This window comes from Heterocephalus glaber, unplaced genomic scaffold (genome assembly GCF_053883595.1).
Source record: "Heterocephalus glaber isolate CG9 unplaced genomic scaffold, H.glaber_assembly_v1.0 deba00001610, whole genome shotgun sequence".
In the NCBI taxonomy this organism is placed as follows: domain Eukaryota; kingdom Metazoa; phylum Chordata; class Mammalia; order Rodentia; family Bathyergidae; genus Heterocephalus; species Heterocephalus glaber.
In genome coordinates, this window is record NW_028258381.1 from 35,109,205 (window position 1) to 35,122,501 (window position 13,297).

A 13,297-nucleotide genomic window follows, 5' to 3' on the forward strand; every position below is an offset into this window, starting at 1 on the left:
TTAAGAGGTGGCTGGGGGTCGGGGATTTAGCTCAGTGGTTCCACCACCTGCCTCGCAAGCTAAGGACTCAAGATTGATCCCCGGTACCAAAAAAAAAAAGAGGTGGCTGGATCTAGGGTGTGTGATGCTGAGATTAAGGGTGTCTGATTTAGCCACTGATTGGTTGGCATAGTTCTGGGGAGGATTAAGGGTGCCCTCACCCTGGATAAAAATATAAGGGACAGAGAGACAGATAGTGGGTCACTTGTTGCTTGATTCTGCTTGTTGCTTTGCTGTCTCCTGCTTGCTTGCTGTGGACTATTTCTCCTCTACAATGCCCTCTGCCATGCCACTCTGTTTTGGAACCAGCCAATTATGGACTGAAACCTCTACAAACTGTGAGCTAAATAAACCTTTCCTCCTTTAACTTTGGGTGTCAGGTATTCTGTCTCAGCCATGAGAACAAGGTAACTAAGACAAAGTTTTGTTTTTCCCCATTTAATATGATGTTGGTAGTAGGTTTGTCATAAATAGCTTTTATCAGATTGAGCTAAGGTCCTATTTCTATTTTCTTCATGAATGGATGTTGGATTTTGTCAAAGGCTTTTTCTGCATCTATTGAGATGATCGTGTGATTTTTGTCCTTGCTTCTGTTTATGTCATGTATTACATTTATTGATTTGCGTATGTGAATTATACTTGCATCCTTGGGATGAAGCCTGATTGGTCATGGTGTGTGATCTTTTTGATGATTTGTTTGCCAATATCTTACTCAGGATTTTTGCATCTTTGTTCATGAAAGAGATTGGCCTGCAGTTCTTCTCTTTTTGGCATAGAACTTTGTCTGGCTTTGGAATCAGGGTAATGGTAGCTTCCAGGAATGGCTTTGGGAGAACTCCTTTCCTTTCAGTTTCACGAAGGAGCTCGGGGAGTAGTGGTGTTCAGCCTTCCCTGGAGCTCTTGTAGAATTCAGTGGTGAATCCTTTGGGCCCTGGGCTTTTCTTAGTTGGTAGGTTTTAAATTATTATTATTATTATTATTATTATTATTATTATTATTACTGCTTCAATTTCATTGTCTACTTTTGGATTACTCTGGTTTTTAAAATCTTCTTAGTTCAGTTTTGGTAATTCATATGTACCTAGGAACCTGTCCATTTCCTCTAGATTCTCCAGTTTATTGGAGTACAGGTTTTTGAAGTGGTTACTGATAATATTCAGGACTTTGGCATTAATACCCAGCCTTGTATGTGTTTCCCAGACCTGACTGAAGCCATACATTCACACAGGTGTATATACCCTCGGCTGTCCTCAGTCCAGCAGCCTGAGCAGTGCTCGCTGTGCACCCAGAGCCCCACTGGGCAGGACCCCTTGGCAGCAGCCCCTTCCACTTCCTTCCTCTTCCCATCCTCCCGCCCAGTATCAGCCTGGACACTGACAGCTGGGCTCCCTGCCCTCCCCGATGCTGACAGCAGTGGTCTCTGGCCCCTCCCTGGTTGAGCACTCTACCCACAGGCCAGTCCTGGGATGCCTGCGTGTCCGGGGGAGGATGCAATGTCAGGGACCCCTGCCTTGAAACCTGGCCCCTCCAGGTGTCATAAACTGAATATAGCTGCTGCCCAGCAACCATATGGGCACTGCTGAAGCTGTCTGAAACAGTCTTCTGGTCAGCTTTGGCCCAGCTGAAACTTCTCCTTTAGGGGTGGGGATTGCTTGCATGCAATTTTTTTGTTTCAGACCTGGGGATTGAACCCAGGGCCTTTGCCCTGAACTGCATCCCCAGCCCTTTATTTTTTAAATTTTGAAACAGGGTCTCTAAGTTCTTAAATTGCCCAGGCTGAGTTCGAACTCCTGATCCTCCTGCCTCAGCCTCCCAGGGTGCTGGGATTACAGGAGTGCACCACCTTGCCCAACTAGTTGTTTGCAATCTTGCCCACCTGCTCCTCACCCTGCGGGCCCCAAACCTGATAGCGCACAGCTGCTGACCACGGGGAAAACCCAACAACCAACACCTGAGGTGCGGAACCCAGCGCCCTCCGCACCGGTTTTCTTTAAACCAGCCAGTCCGCAGCTGCGGCCAGGACAACGCACAGTGGCCTTGACGGAGGCGGGGCCCACCAGCCCTCCCTGTTCCGAGGGCCTCGCGGGGACACCCTTCCCCGGCAGGTCTGAGTAATCCACCACTGCGCTTTCTGAGCTTCCACTGGGCGCCTCCTCTGCGTCTTTCCTGCTCCACGCAGGTCTCTGGGTAGGAATAACCCGGATCCGGGTCACATGAGGGCCACCAAGGGATTCTGCCCGCACACGCAGTGCTCCGGTAAGAGGGACACCTGGTGACGGGGTGGACGCTGGGGCACACTGGGTCTTGCGAGAGGCTGGCTGTGGACACCCGAGGTGCACCCGAGCGCGCAGCGGCCAGGGGAGTGAAAGGCGCAGACCCGCGGGATCCGGCTCCCAACACTGGGGAGCCGGGCGGGGCGACCCTTTCCGGGCTTCCCAGAGTGGTGCCTCTCAGGGAGCTCCGTCAACTTCCGTGTCAGAGGCTTTTGTTCCTGTGTGGGTAGCGAGGGTCCAGCGTGTGCTGTGTGGAGCGACATCCTCCCTCGGGTTTCTGGCCCACATCCCCTCACAGGGCGACCACGTGGGAATGTTTAAACCTGCTAGCGTCTGTTGTGCTGGTGGTGGACGCCTGTGATCCCAGCACTCTGGGAGGCTGAGGCAGGAGGATCACAAGTTGGAGCAGAGCCAAGATCCAGTCTCAAAAAACCCCACAACAACCTGGTAATGTAAGTTCAGTGGTAGAGCGCCCTTGGGTTTGATCCCCAGTAACCGCCCCTCCATAGAAACTCGCTTTTGGTACATTTCAGTGGCAGTCTTATCTTTATAAAAACGTCTTTGGAAGATAGAAATCTCATGTTAGGAAGCCAGAATGGCCTTGTTTCTAAGACCTGTAAAGTAAACTTCAAAGAAAGGAAAATTTTCAGTACAATATCTCTCATAAACACAGGGGCAAAAAAATCCCAAACAGTATTAGGAAGGTTAGGTGAGGGTGATGGGCACCTGTAGTTCCAGCTGTTGGAGAGACTGAGGCAGGAGGATCTCGTGAGGCCAGGAGTTCAAACCCATGGCTTCCCCTGGCCCCCAGTTTTGGGGATTGAACCTAGGGTCTTTGCACTGAGCCACATCCCCAGCCTTTTTTTGTTTTATTTTTGGTACCGGGGATCGAACTTGGGTCCTTGTGCTTGCACAGCAGGTGGCAAAACCACTGAGCTAAATCCCCAGCCCAGCCCTTTTTTATTTTCAATTTTGAAAATTGCCAAGTTGCCCAGGCTGGGCTAGAACCTGTGGTACTCCTGCCTCAGCCTCCCAGAGTGCTGGGATTACACAAGGCAGGGAAAAAAAACCTGGTCCAGGTGAGTCTTCCTGTCAGCCTTTGATCTGCTGCCTGCCTCAATTTGCTGACAAGCGCCCCTCGCCCCAGACAGCCCTCCTCAGAGGACCCTGCTTGGGGAAGCAGCCTGGCGCCCGCTCCCACACAGGCCGGGCCTGGGGTCCCCACTCCAGAGGGGGAGAAAGTTTCTGGTGTCGTTGTGCTTGGTGACGTTGGTTTGTAATCCCTGCTTTTCTGACGACAGCTTCCCCTTTCTGGCTGCAGAGAAACCTGCCCAGTCTCCTCACAAAAGAAAGCCAGGATTTGCTGGCAGAACAAACGCACTCATGCATGCCGCCCACCTGGCTCGTGTGCGCTAGTCTAGCGGAGGGAGCGCAGGCTTGGGGTTTGGTCAGGAGCAGGGTAACTTCGCATAGAGGTGGAGCCCAAGACTGGGGCACTCTGAGGCCTGAAGAACTGGGTCTGGGACGAAACAGGAGCCTCTGATTCATGGCACCTGCCAGTTCCCACAGTGAGTCATCCATCTCACTGTGCCCAATTTAGAGCTACCAAGGAGATGGGCTCTGGCTCGCAGAGTCCTTCAAGTTAAAAGTCAGCTCTCAAGCTTGGTATGGTGGTGCAGCACCTGCAGTCCCAGCACTGGGAGGCTGAAGCAGGAGAATCACAAGTTCCCAGCCCAGCCTGGGGAATTTAGTGACTAAGTAAGGCTGCCTCAAAATAAAAAAGAAATAAAAAGGGCCGGGGATTTATCTCAGTGGTTCCAGTGCTTGCCTCGCAAGCGCAAGGTCCCAAGTTCGATCCCCGGTACCAAAAAAAAAAAAGTAAAAGGGCTGGGGATGTTGCTCAGTGAAAAGCCCATGGGTTCAGTATCCGTGCCACAAAAAAATAGAACTGGGTGGGGGGATCCCTGAACCTGGAGGTGCCCCACAGCTGAAGGATCAGCATGAAGACGTGGACTTCATCAGAAAGCTCAAGGTGAAACCAGGTCGGCAGCTCCCAGCATTGCAAGCCCAGAGCCCAGACATCCTCTGGAATCACCCCAGGCGGAGAGTGGAGGGTGCCTGGGCCGGGAGCAGCTTGGGGCTAGCGCAGGAGCCGCGCTGTCTCCCCTGGGCACCGTGGGGCAGCCCTGCCCTCTGGTGGCGGCGCGAAGAACTGCACCACCCCAGAAGTATCGAGCTGGCTGACTGGCCACTGCTGTCTACTATAGGTACCCTTGGGTTTGCAATCTTGTAAGGAGGTCAGTCAAAACTTTTATTCAAAGCATTTACTTGCAGAACCAGGCTTCTCATTCTGGGATTCTGGGTTCTTGATCTAGGCTCTGAGCAGCAGGCTCAAACTCGTGAGCTTCCTGTCTCGGCCTCTCAGAGTGCTGGGATTATAGGTGTGCACACTAGCCACGCTTTTGTGAGTGCACTAATCTCCTTCGAGAGGAATCCAGCCTCAGGACCTAATCACTCCCAAAGGGCCCACCAGCTCCTCAACCACGCGTGGATTCTGGAGGGCTCAGTCCCTTGCGAGAGCACTGGGGTGAGGCTCAGGGCGGGATGAGTGTGAAATAGGGTGCAGTAGCACAGGCATCGACACCGGGCTCAGATGTTGCCCCAGGAGGGTCTCCATTTCCTCTCTATAGGAGAAGGGGGTTCTTGACCTCTTGTGCTGCCCTGTTTGGCTCACGGGTGTGGAAGCCTGGGCTCGTGAAGAAAGCGGGACCCTTCAGGCCCCTGATTTCCTGAGGTCTGTGGGGTCTCGGGAAGATGCCTGGAGAGAGCGCCTCCTCTCTCCCAGGGACAGGGGGAGCGCTGCTCTCTGGTGGTAAATCGTAGTACTGCGTCCCCCAGAACCCCCATCTTGGGTCCTTGGACACACGCCCCAGAGCGACATCAGGCCTGGGAGGAAAACGCTCCCTGTCTAGCGCAGTGGTAACTCTGTCCCACAGGTAAAACCCAAGGTCACAGTTCAAGGGACAAGTGCGACATCTCCTTACACAAGCCCCGGCCAAGCTGCACTCTCACCCACCGTGTAGGAGAAAATCCACTTCCTCTCTCTATGGCCAGCCTGGATGTTAGAGATAAAAACAACAAAAGCAAACACTCCCAATGCTTTGCAAAAGCACAATAATGCATTTACATTGTAAAAACCTATGAAATCTTTGGGCACGGTGGTGCACGCCTGTAATCTCAGCACTTTGGGAGGCTGAGGCAGGAGGATTGTAAGTTGGAGGCTGGCCTGGGCAATTAGGTCCTGTCCTATTTTTAAAAACCAGGCTAGGCATGTAGCTCAGTGTGAAGGCCCTGGTTCAATCCCCAGCGTGCCAAAACTAAACAAAAGTTAAAAATCCAAAACACAAGAAAAAATACCCAGTCTAAAGTACCCCTAAGGGTGCAGGGAAGCCTCAGAGAGCTCCCTCTCCCATCTGGCTGACCTGGACACTGAACACACAGGGAGAGCGGGAGAGAGGGGCGCTCTGGAGGATGAAGTGGAGGAGGAAGGGGGGATTAAGTGGACAGGGAGCGGGGACACGGGCAGGGTCCGGTTACCGCCTGACAGCAACATTAACTTTACACAGTCAGAGGCAACCCCTGGTGTGGGAGACGCTGATGTGACACAGGAGTGAAAGCAACTAGAGTCTGTAATTCTTACAGGCACACATACAACCCCAAGATCTTTCCTCTTCCAATAAGAAATGCAAGAAGAAAATACAGAGAAAGAGAGAGGGAGGGAGAGAGAATACAAACACAGTTCGATGTTCCTCCTTGGGATGGACTTTATTCAGAGTCTAAATTGGGCCAGATGACTCAGCCAGAGGCCTGGCGGGGTCTGCAGGGCCAGGCCCTGGCCCCCTGTGGTGGTGACTGCGCTTCTTCCCAGCAACTGAAGTCAGCAGCTCTGGGCTGGGAGTGAGGGGCCTGGGCCGCAGCCTGTCCTGTGCCTGCCTCGGTGTGCTGGGCAGCAGGTCTGGAGGGTGGCCTGCCACCCCAGAATGCCAGTTCACTGCGGGCAGCATGGCTGGCCAGTGACTGCCACCACCTTCAAGTGCAGGTCCACCCCGTCCTCCTCTCCTGTCTCTGGAAGGCCCCAGCTCCATGTCTCAGGGTGCTCAGGCCTCCAGGATTTCGGTGCCATCCCAGGCTGTTTCTCTTTGATCACGGTGCCCAAGGGCCCAGCTGCCTTGGACCACTAAATTTACCTCTGGCACTTGCGTCCCCTGTGCACAGTGCCAGGCAGGCAGCAGCCCACACCCAAACTGTCGGGTCTGTCACTTGCAGCTTCTGTAGGGGACTCAGACCCCTGCACGTGGCTTGAACGTAGAACCTACTCTGGGAACAGAGACCATGTACCGGGAAAGCCATTTCTCATACTCTCTCAGACCCTGGGCCATGCCTGGTGGCAGACAGGGGTGTCTGGCCTGAGTGCCCCGCTGCCTGTTTCTCCTGCAAGTTTTTGTGTGGCTGTTGTCACAGCCTCTGGCCTGTGTCCTGTGGGGGGCTGTGTGTCTGCCCCAGTTGTGGACAAGAGCGTCTCTGAACTGTGCTGGAAACAACACCTGGCTGTGGGGCAGCTTCCCTTCTCAGCTCTTCCCTTTCTCTGCCTGGCCTGGCTGCTCTCCTGTCCAGGCTGTGTTCCAACTGTTGGTGTCTTGGCCATTCCCTGCAGCTGCACTCAGTGAGCTCCATGTGTCTCAGAGGTGTCCATTGTGTTGTTTTCTCTACATCCCAAGGGTTCCCCCTCAGCTTATACCACATTTTCTTTTTTTTTGGTGTCAGGGATTGAACTCGGGTCCTTGCGCTTGCAAAGCAGGTGGCAGAACCACTGAGCTAAATCCCCGGCCCATACACCACATTTTCTTCATTCATCTGTTGATGGACACATAGGCTGGGTCCATACCTTGCTATTGTGAATTGTGCTGAAATCAACATGGGTATGCAGGTGTTCCTAGTGTCCTGACTTTGACTGCTTTGGGTGGATACTATGGAGTGGTATAGTTGGATCATATAGTAGCTCTATTTTTAGTTTTTTTGAGGCACTTCCATAGTAATGCCCCTACTGTACTTATTTACATTCCAACTGATAGTGTATAAGGGTTTATTTTCCCTGAATCCTCACCTGTGTTTGTTTTTGTATTTTTTTTTTTTTGAGGCAAGGTCTTACTTTGTAGTTTGGATTGGCATCAAATTCACTATGTAGCCCAGGCTAGTCTAAAACTTAGTGATCCTCCTGCCTCAGCCTCCTGAGTGCTGGGATTATAGGCGTATACCACCACAACTGGCTTTGTTTTTGTATTCTTGATGATGGCCATTCTGACAGGGGTGAGATGGACTCTCAGTGTAGTTTTATTTGCAATTCCTTGATGGCTAAAGAGGTTGAACAGTTTTCCATATACTTATTGGCCATTTTTATACTTCTTTTGAGAAGTGTCTGTTCCTTTAATTTTTTTCATTTCTTAATTGTACTATTTTTTTTTGATGTTCAGTTTTGTGACTTGTTTATATATTCCAGGTATAAATCCTCTGTCTGAAGAGTAGCTGGCCAAAATTTCTTCCCACTCCGTAGGCTGCCTCTTCATCTGTGAGTTGTTTCCCTTGGGCCGAAACTTTAATTGATGTGGCCCATTTGTTGATTCTTGCTATCATTTCCTGAGCTGTTGGAATCCTATTCAGGAAGCCTTTGCCTGTGCACGTGGCTTCAAGTGTTTCCCCATGTTTTCTTTTCGCAGTTTCAAAGTTTCAGGTATTACACAGAAATCCTTGATCTACTTTGAATTGCTTTTTGTACAGGGTGAGAGAGAGGGATCCACTTCCAGCCTTCTACAAGCGAATATACAGTTTTTTCAGTACCATTTGTTCTTTTCTCCAAAATATGTTTTTGGCTCCTTTGTCAAATGCCACAGTGAAGATGTCCTTAATCAGATACTATAGTTGTGTGTGTCTGTTTCTGTGTCCTCTGTGCTGTTCCACTGGTCTGTGTGTTCATTTTATGCCAGAACCAGACTGTTTTTTGTTACTATGGCTTTGTAGTGTGGTTTGAAATTGGGTGTCATGAGCCTTCAGCCTTGCTGTTTTTGTTTAGGTTTGCTTTGACAATTCTGGATGTTGTGGGCTTCTACATAAATTTTAGGATTGTTTTTTTCTAGTTGTGTGAAGAACATCATTGGTATCTTGTTAAGGATTGCACTGAATCTGTAAATCACTCTTGGTACAGTAGCCATTTTAACAATATTCTGCTAATTCAGACTGGGTGTGGCAGTGCACTCCTGTACTCCCAACAGTTGGGAGGCTAAGGCAGGAGGATTGTGGAAGTTCAAGGCCAGCCGAGGCTACAAAGTTAGTTCAAGTCTAGCCTGAACTCCATAGTGAGACCCTGTCTCAAAAACCAAAAGCAGGGCTGGGGATTTAGCTCAGTCGTTCCAGCACCTGCCTCGCAAGCGAAAGGTCCCGAGTTCGATCCCCAGTACCAAAAAACCCACAAAAAACAAAAAACAAACCAAAAGCAATCAATCGCTGGTACCAAAAAAAAAAAAAAAGGGCTGGGATTGATTTAGCTCAGTGGTGCTGCCGCCTGCCTCACAAGTGCAAGGTCCCGAGTTCGATCCCCAGTACCAAAAAAAAAGATGAATTGTTTAATCTCTGTGTTTGTATTGTTTCTGTAATATCTCCTTCTGTTTATTTCTAGTTTCTTTCCATTATAATATAAGATACAAGAAAACATTTCAATTGATTTGTACTTGTGAAGATTTGATTTATGCCCTGAAGTATGACCTATTTTGTGAAACAGTTCATGAGATACTGAGAAGAATGTATATTCTGCATTTGTTGGAGGGAATGTTCTGTAGATATTTGTTCATTTAATCTATGATGTATTTAACTCTGATGTTTATTTCTTATCTACTGGTGAGAGTGGAGTGTTGAAGTCATCCATTATAATTGTATTTTCCCTTTATATTGTCCTCTATGTGTCCCTTTATATTGAGTAGTACTTGTTTTATGAAAATTGGTGCACAGGTGTTCAGTGCATGTATATTTACAATTATTATATCTTCTTGGTGGATTGTTCCCCTTACCAATTTGTAGTATCCTTCTCTGTCTCATCTGACTAATTTTGTCATAAGTCTGCTCTGTCAGATATGAGCATAGCTACTTCTGCTTGCTTTTGGGATCTGTTTGCATGGAATATTGTGTTCTGTCCTTTCACTTTCAGTCTGTGTTTATCTTTGGTAGTGAGGTGTATTTCTTGTAGGTAGCAAATAGTTGGGTCTTGTTTTTAATCCAATATGTCATTTTATGTCTTTTAACCAGATAATTGAAACTACTTTTTATTTTAAAAAATTTATTGGTACATTTTAGGTATACAATATAATGACATTCATCATTGGAGATTTGTACCTTTACATTATATATCTTGATTCTTATTTTTTTTCCCCCATTCCCCTGCTCTCCCTTAAACCCCTCCATCCCTCTCTATTTACAAAGACTTTGTTTCCATTTTTTCATTTTCTGATGGTAATTCTATTCCCTTCTTTCCTTTCCCCTACCCCTCCCACTTCCCCTTTGCCCTTTTTCTTCCTATTTCACATTATCTATTCTATATTTGGATCATTACTTACACTTTCAGTTTCTCACACCAGAGAAACTATTCAGTATTTACACATGTGTGTCCTATTTCACTTGAGTATGTCCTCAATGTGCATCCATTTAGCTATAAATGTCTCTAATTTCTCTTTCTTTACGGCTGAGTAGTACTTCATTTTATTTAAAAAAAAAACATATTTGCTTTATCTAGTCTCCAGTTAATGTGCAACTGGGCTGCTTCCAAGCTTTAGCTATTACAAACTGTGCCACTATGAACATGGGTGCACATATGTTGCTGTGGTATGATTCTTTTAATTCTTTAGGGAAGATACTCAGCAGGGAAATAGCTGGGTCAAATGGGACTTCCAGTCCTAGTTCTTTGAGGTATCTCCATACTGATTTCCACAGTGGTTGCACCAGTCTACACTCCCACCAACAATGGAGAAGGGTTCCTTTCTCCCCACACCCCCACCAGCATTTGTTATTGGTTGATTTCTTGATAGCAGCCATTCTTTCTGGGGTGAGGTGGAATCTCAGCATTGTTTTCATCTGCATTTCTCGACTTACCAGTGATGCTGAACATTTGTTCATGTATGTGTTTGCTGCTTTTACTTCTTTGTCTGAGAAATGTCTGTTCATTTCGGATGCCCATTTTTGAATTGGGTCTTTGAATTTGGGGGGGTCTGATTTTTTTCAATTCTTTATATATTCTAGATAGTAGTCCTTTGTCTGAGGTACAGGTGCTAAAAATTTTTTCCAACATTGTAGGTTGTCTCTTAGCTCTGTTGGTGGTTTCTTTTGCAGTGCAGAAGCTTTTTAATAAGATGAGATCCTAGTTGTTGATTCTTTCTGCTAGTTTCCATGCTACTGAGGTTTTTTTCATGAAGTCTTTTTCTATGCCAGTGTCTTCAAGAGTTCTACCTAACTTATCTTCCAGCAAGTTGTGTTTCTGTTTTAATATTTAGATCTTTAATCCACTTTGATCTTAGTTTAGTTCATGGTGATAGGTATGGGTCTAGTTTTAATCTCTGGTGAGTTGAAATCCAGTTTTTCCAACACTATTTATTAAATAGGCTATCTTTCCTCCAACGATGGTAGTTGGCTCCTTTGTCAAAGATGAGGTGGCTGAGTATGTCTGGAGTTGCTTCTGTATCTTCTAATCTATTCCACTGATCCTCAGGTCTGTTCATTTGCCAGTACCATGCTGTTTTTATCACAGTAGCTTTGTAGTATAGTTTCAAGTTGGGGATTGTGATACCCACAGCCATGTCTCTGTTGTCTAGAATTGCCTTTGCTATTCTAGGTCTCTTCTGGTTCCAAATGAATTTTTGGATTGTTTTCTCTAGTTCTGTGAAGTATATTGGAATTTCAATTGGCATTGCATTGAATCTATATAGTAGTTTTGGAAATATGGCCATTTTCACTATATTTGTTATTCCTACCCAAGAACACGGGATGTCTTTCCATTTTCTTATATCCTCCTCAATCTCCTTTTTCAGAGTGCTGTAGTTTTCAGTGTAGAGGTCTTTTGCTTCCTTTGTTAGATTGATTCCTAGATATTTCATTTGTTTGGATGCTATTGTAAAAGGAACTGTTTCCCTAATTTCTCTCTCAGTGAATCTGTTATTTGTGTACAAGAAGGCTATTGTTTTTTGACTGTTGACCTTGGGTCCAGCTACTCTACTGAATCTGTCAATTAAGTCTAGAAGTCTTTTGGTGGAGTTTTTTGGGTCTTCTGTTTAGAGTATTATATCATCAGCAAATAATGACAGTTTGACTTCTTTCTTTCCTATCTTTATTCCTTTTATTTCTTTTTCTTTTCTAATTGCTGTGGCTAATGTTTCCAGAACTGCATTGAACAGAAGTGGTGATAGTGGACATCCTTGTCTTGTTCCTGATTTTAGCATGAAAGTTTTCAAGTTTTTGACCATTTAGTATGATGTTGGCTGTTGGTTATTCATAGATAGCCTTAATCAGGTTGAGATAAAGACCTTCTATTCCAATTTTCTGTAGGGTTTTTATCATGAATGGATGTTGGATTTTGTCAAATGCCTTTTCTGCATCTATTGAGATGATCATGTGGTTTTTGTCCTTGACTCTGTTAATATAGTGTATTACATTTATTGATTTATGCATGTTGAACCATTCTTGCCTCCCTGGGATCAATCCCACTTGGTCAGGGTGTATGATCTTCTTGATGACTCTGTGCATTCTGTTTGCCAGTATCTTGTTGGGGATTTTTGCATCTATGTTCATTAGGAAGATTGGTCTGTAATTCTCTTTTTGTGTTGGGTCTTTCCTTGGCTTGGAGATCAAAGTAATACTTGCTTCCAGGAATGAATTTGGAAGCCTTGCTTCCCTTTCAATTTCCTTGATGAGTTTAAAGAGTAATGGCAATAGTTCTTCTTTAAATGTCTTGTAGAATTCAGCAATGAAGCCATCAGGACCTGGGCTTTTCTTTGTTCATAAATTTTTTATTACATTTTCAATTTCATTCATTGTTATTGGGGTGTTTAGAATTTCTATATCTTCTTCATTTAACTTTGGCAATTCATATGTATCTAGGAATCTGTCCATTTCTTCTGTGTTTTCCATTTTATTGGAGTACAGGTTCTCGAAGTAGGTATTGATGATCCTCTGGATTTGCATTGGATCTGTTATGACTTCACCTTTTCATTCTTAATTGCATATATTTGTGCCTTTTCTTTCCTTTTTTTGATAAGGTTGGCTAAAGGTTTATCAATTTTATTTATTCTTTCAAAAAACCAACTCTTTGCTTCATTAATTTTTTTGTATTGTTCTCTTAGTCTCCATTGCATTGATTTCTGCTCTGATTGTTATAATTTCCTCTCTTGTATGTGCTTTGGATTTGTTATACTCTTCTTTTTCTAGCAGCTTGAGGGTCTACATTAGGTTATTTATCTGAATTTTCTCTGTTTTTCTTATATGGGCATTCACTGCTATGACTTTCCCATGTAGAACTGCTTTCATTGTGTCCCATTGATTCCTGTATGTTGTAGTGGCATTTTCATTTATTTGTAGAAACTGTTTAATTTCTTCTTTAATTTCTTCTGTGACCCATTGGTTGTTCAAGAGGGTTTTATTCAGTTTCCATGTGTTTGTAGGGGTTTTGCAGTTTCTTATGTTGTTGATTTCCAATTTTATTGCACTATGGTCTGATAAAATACAGGGGGTAACTTCAATTCTTTTACATTTACTTAGACATGTCCTATGAGCTAGCATGTGGTCTATTCTGGAGAATGACCCGCGTGCAGCCGAAAAGAATGTGTGTTCTGATTTTGTGGGGTGGAACACTCTGTAAACATCTATTAAGTCCATTTGTTCAAAAACTTGGTTTA

The 13,297-nt window shown here is 45.8% G+C and overlaps 1 protein-coding gene across 3 annotated transcripts in view; it reads left to right on the forward strand.

The window, feature by feature from the left end:
• Nucleotides 1-1,165: 1,165 nt before the first annotated feature.
• Nucleotides 1,166-13,297, forward strand: part of LOC101699406 (olfactory receptor 10AC1-like) — a 60,325-nt gene continuing 48,193 nt past the window's right edge. For all 3 annotated transcript variants that reach the window (XR_015445501.1, XM_021254645.2, XM_087196433.1), the window contains exons 1-2: nt 1,166-2,295; nt 2,611-2,764. The gene's annotated coding sequence lies outside the window, so the exon portion shown is untranslated. The remainder of the gene's footprint in view (nt 2,296-2,610; nt 2,765-13,297) is intronic.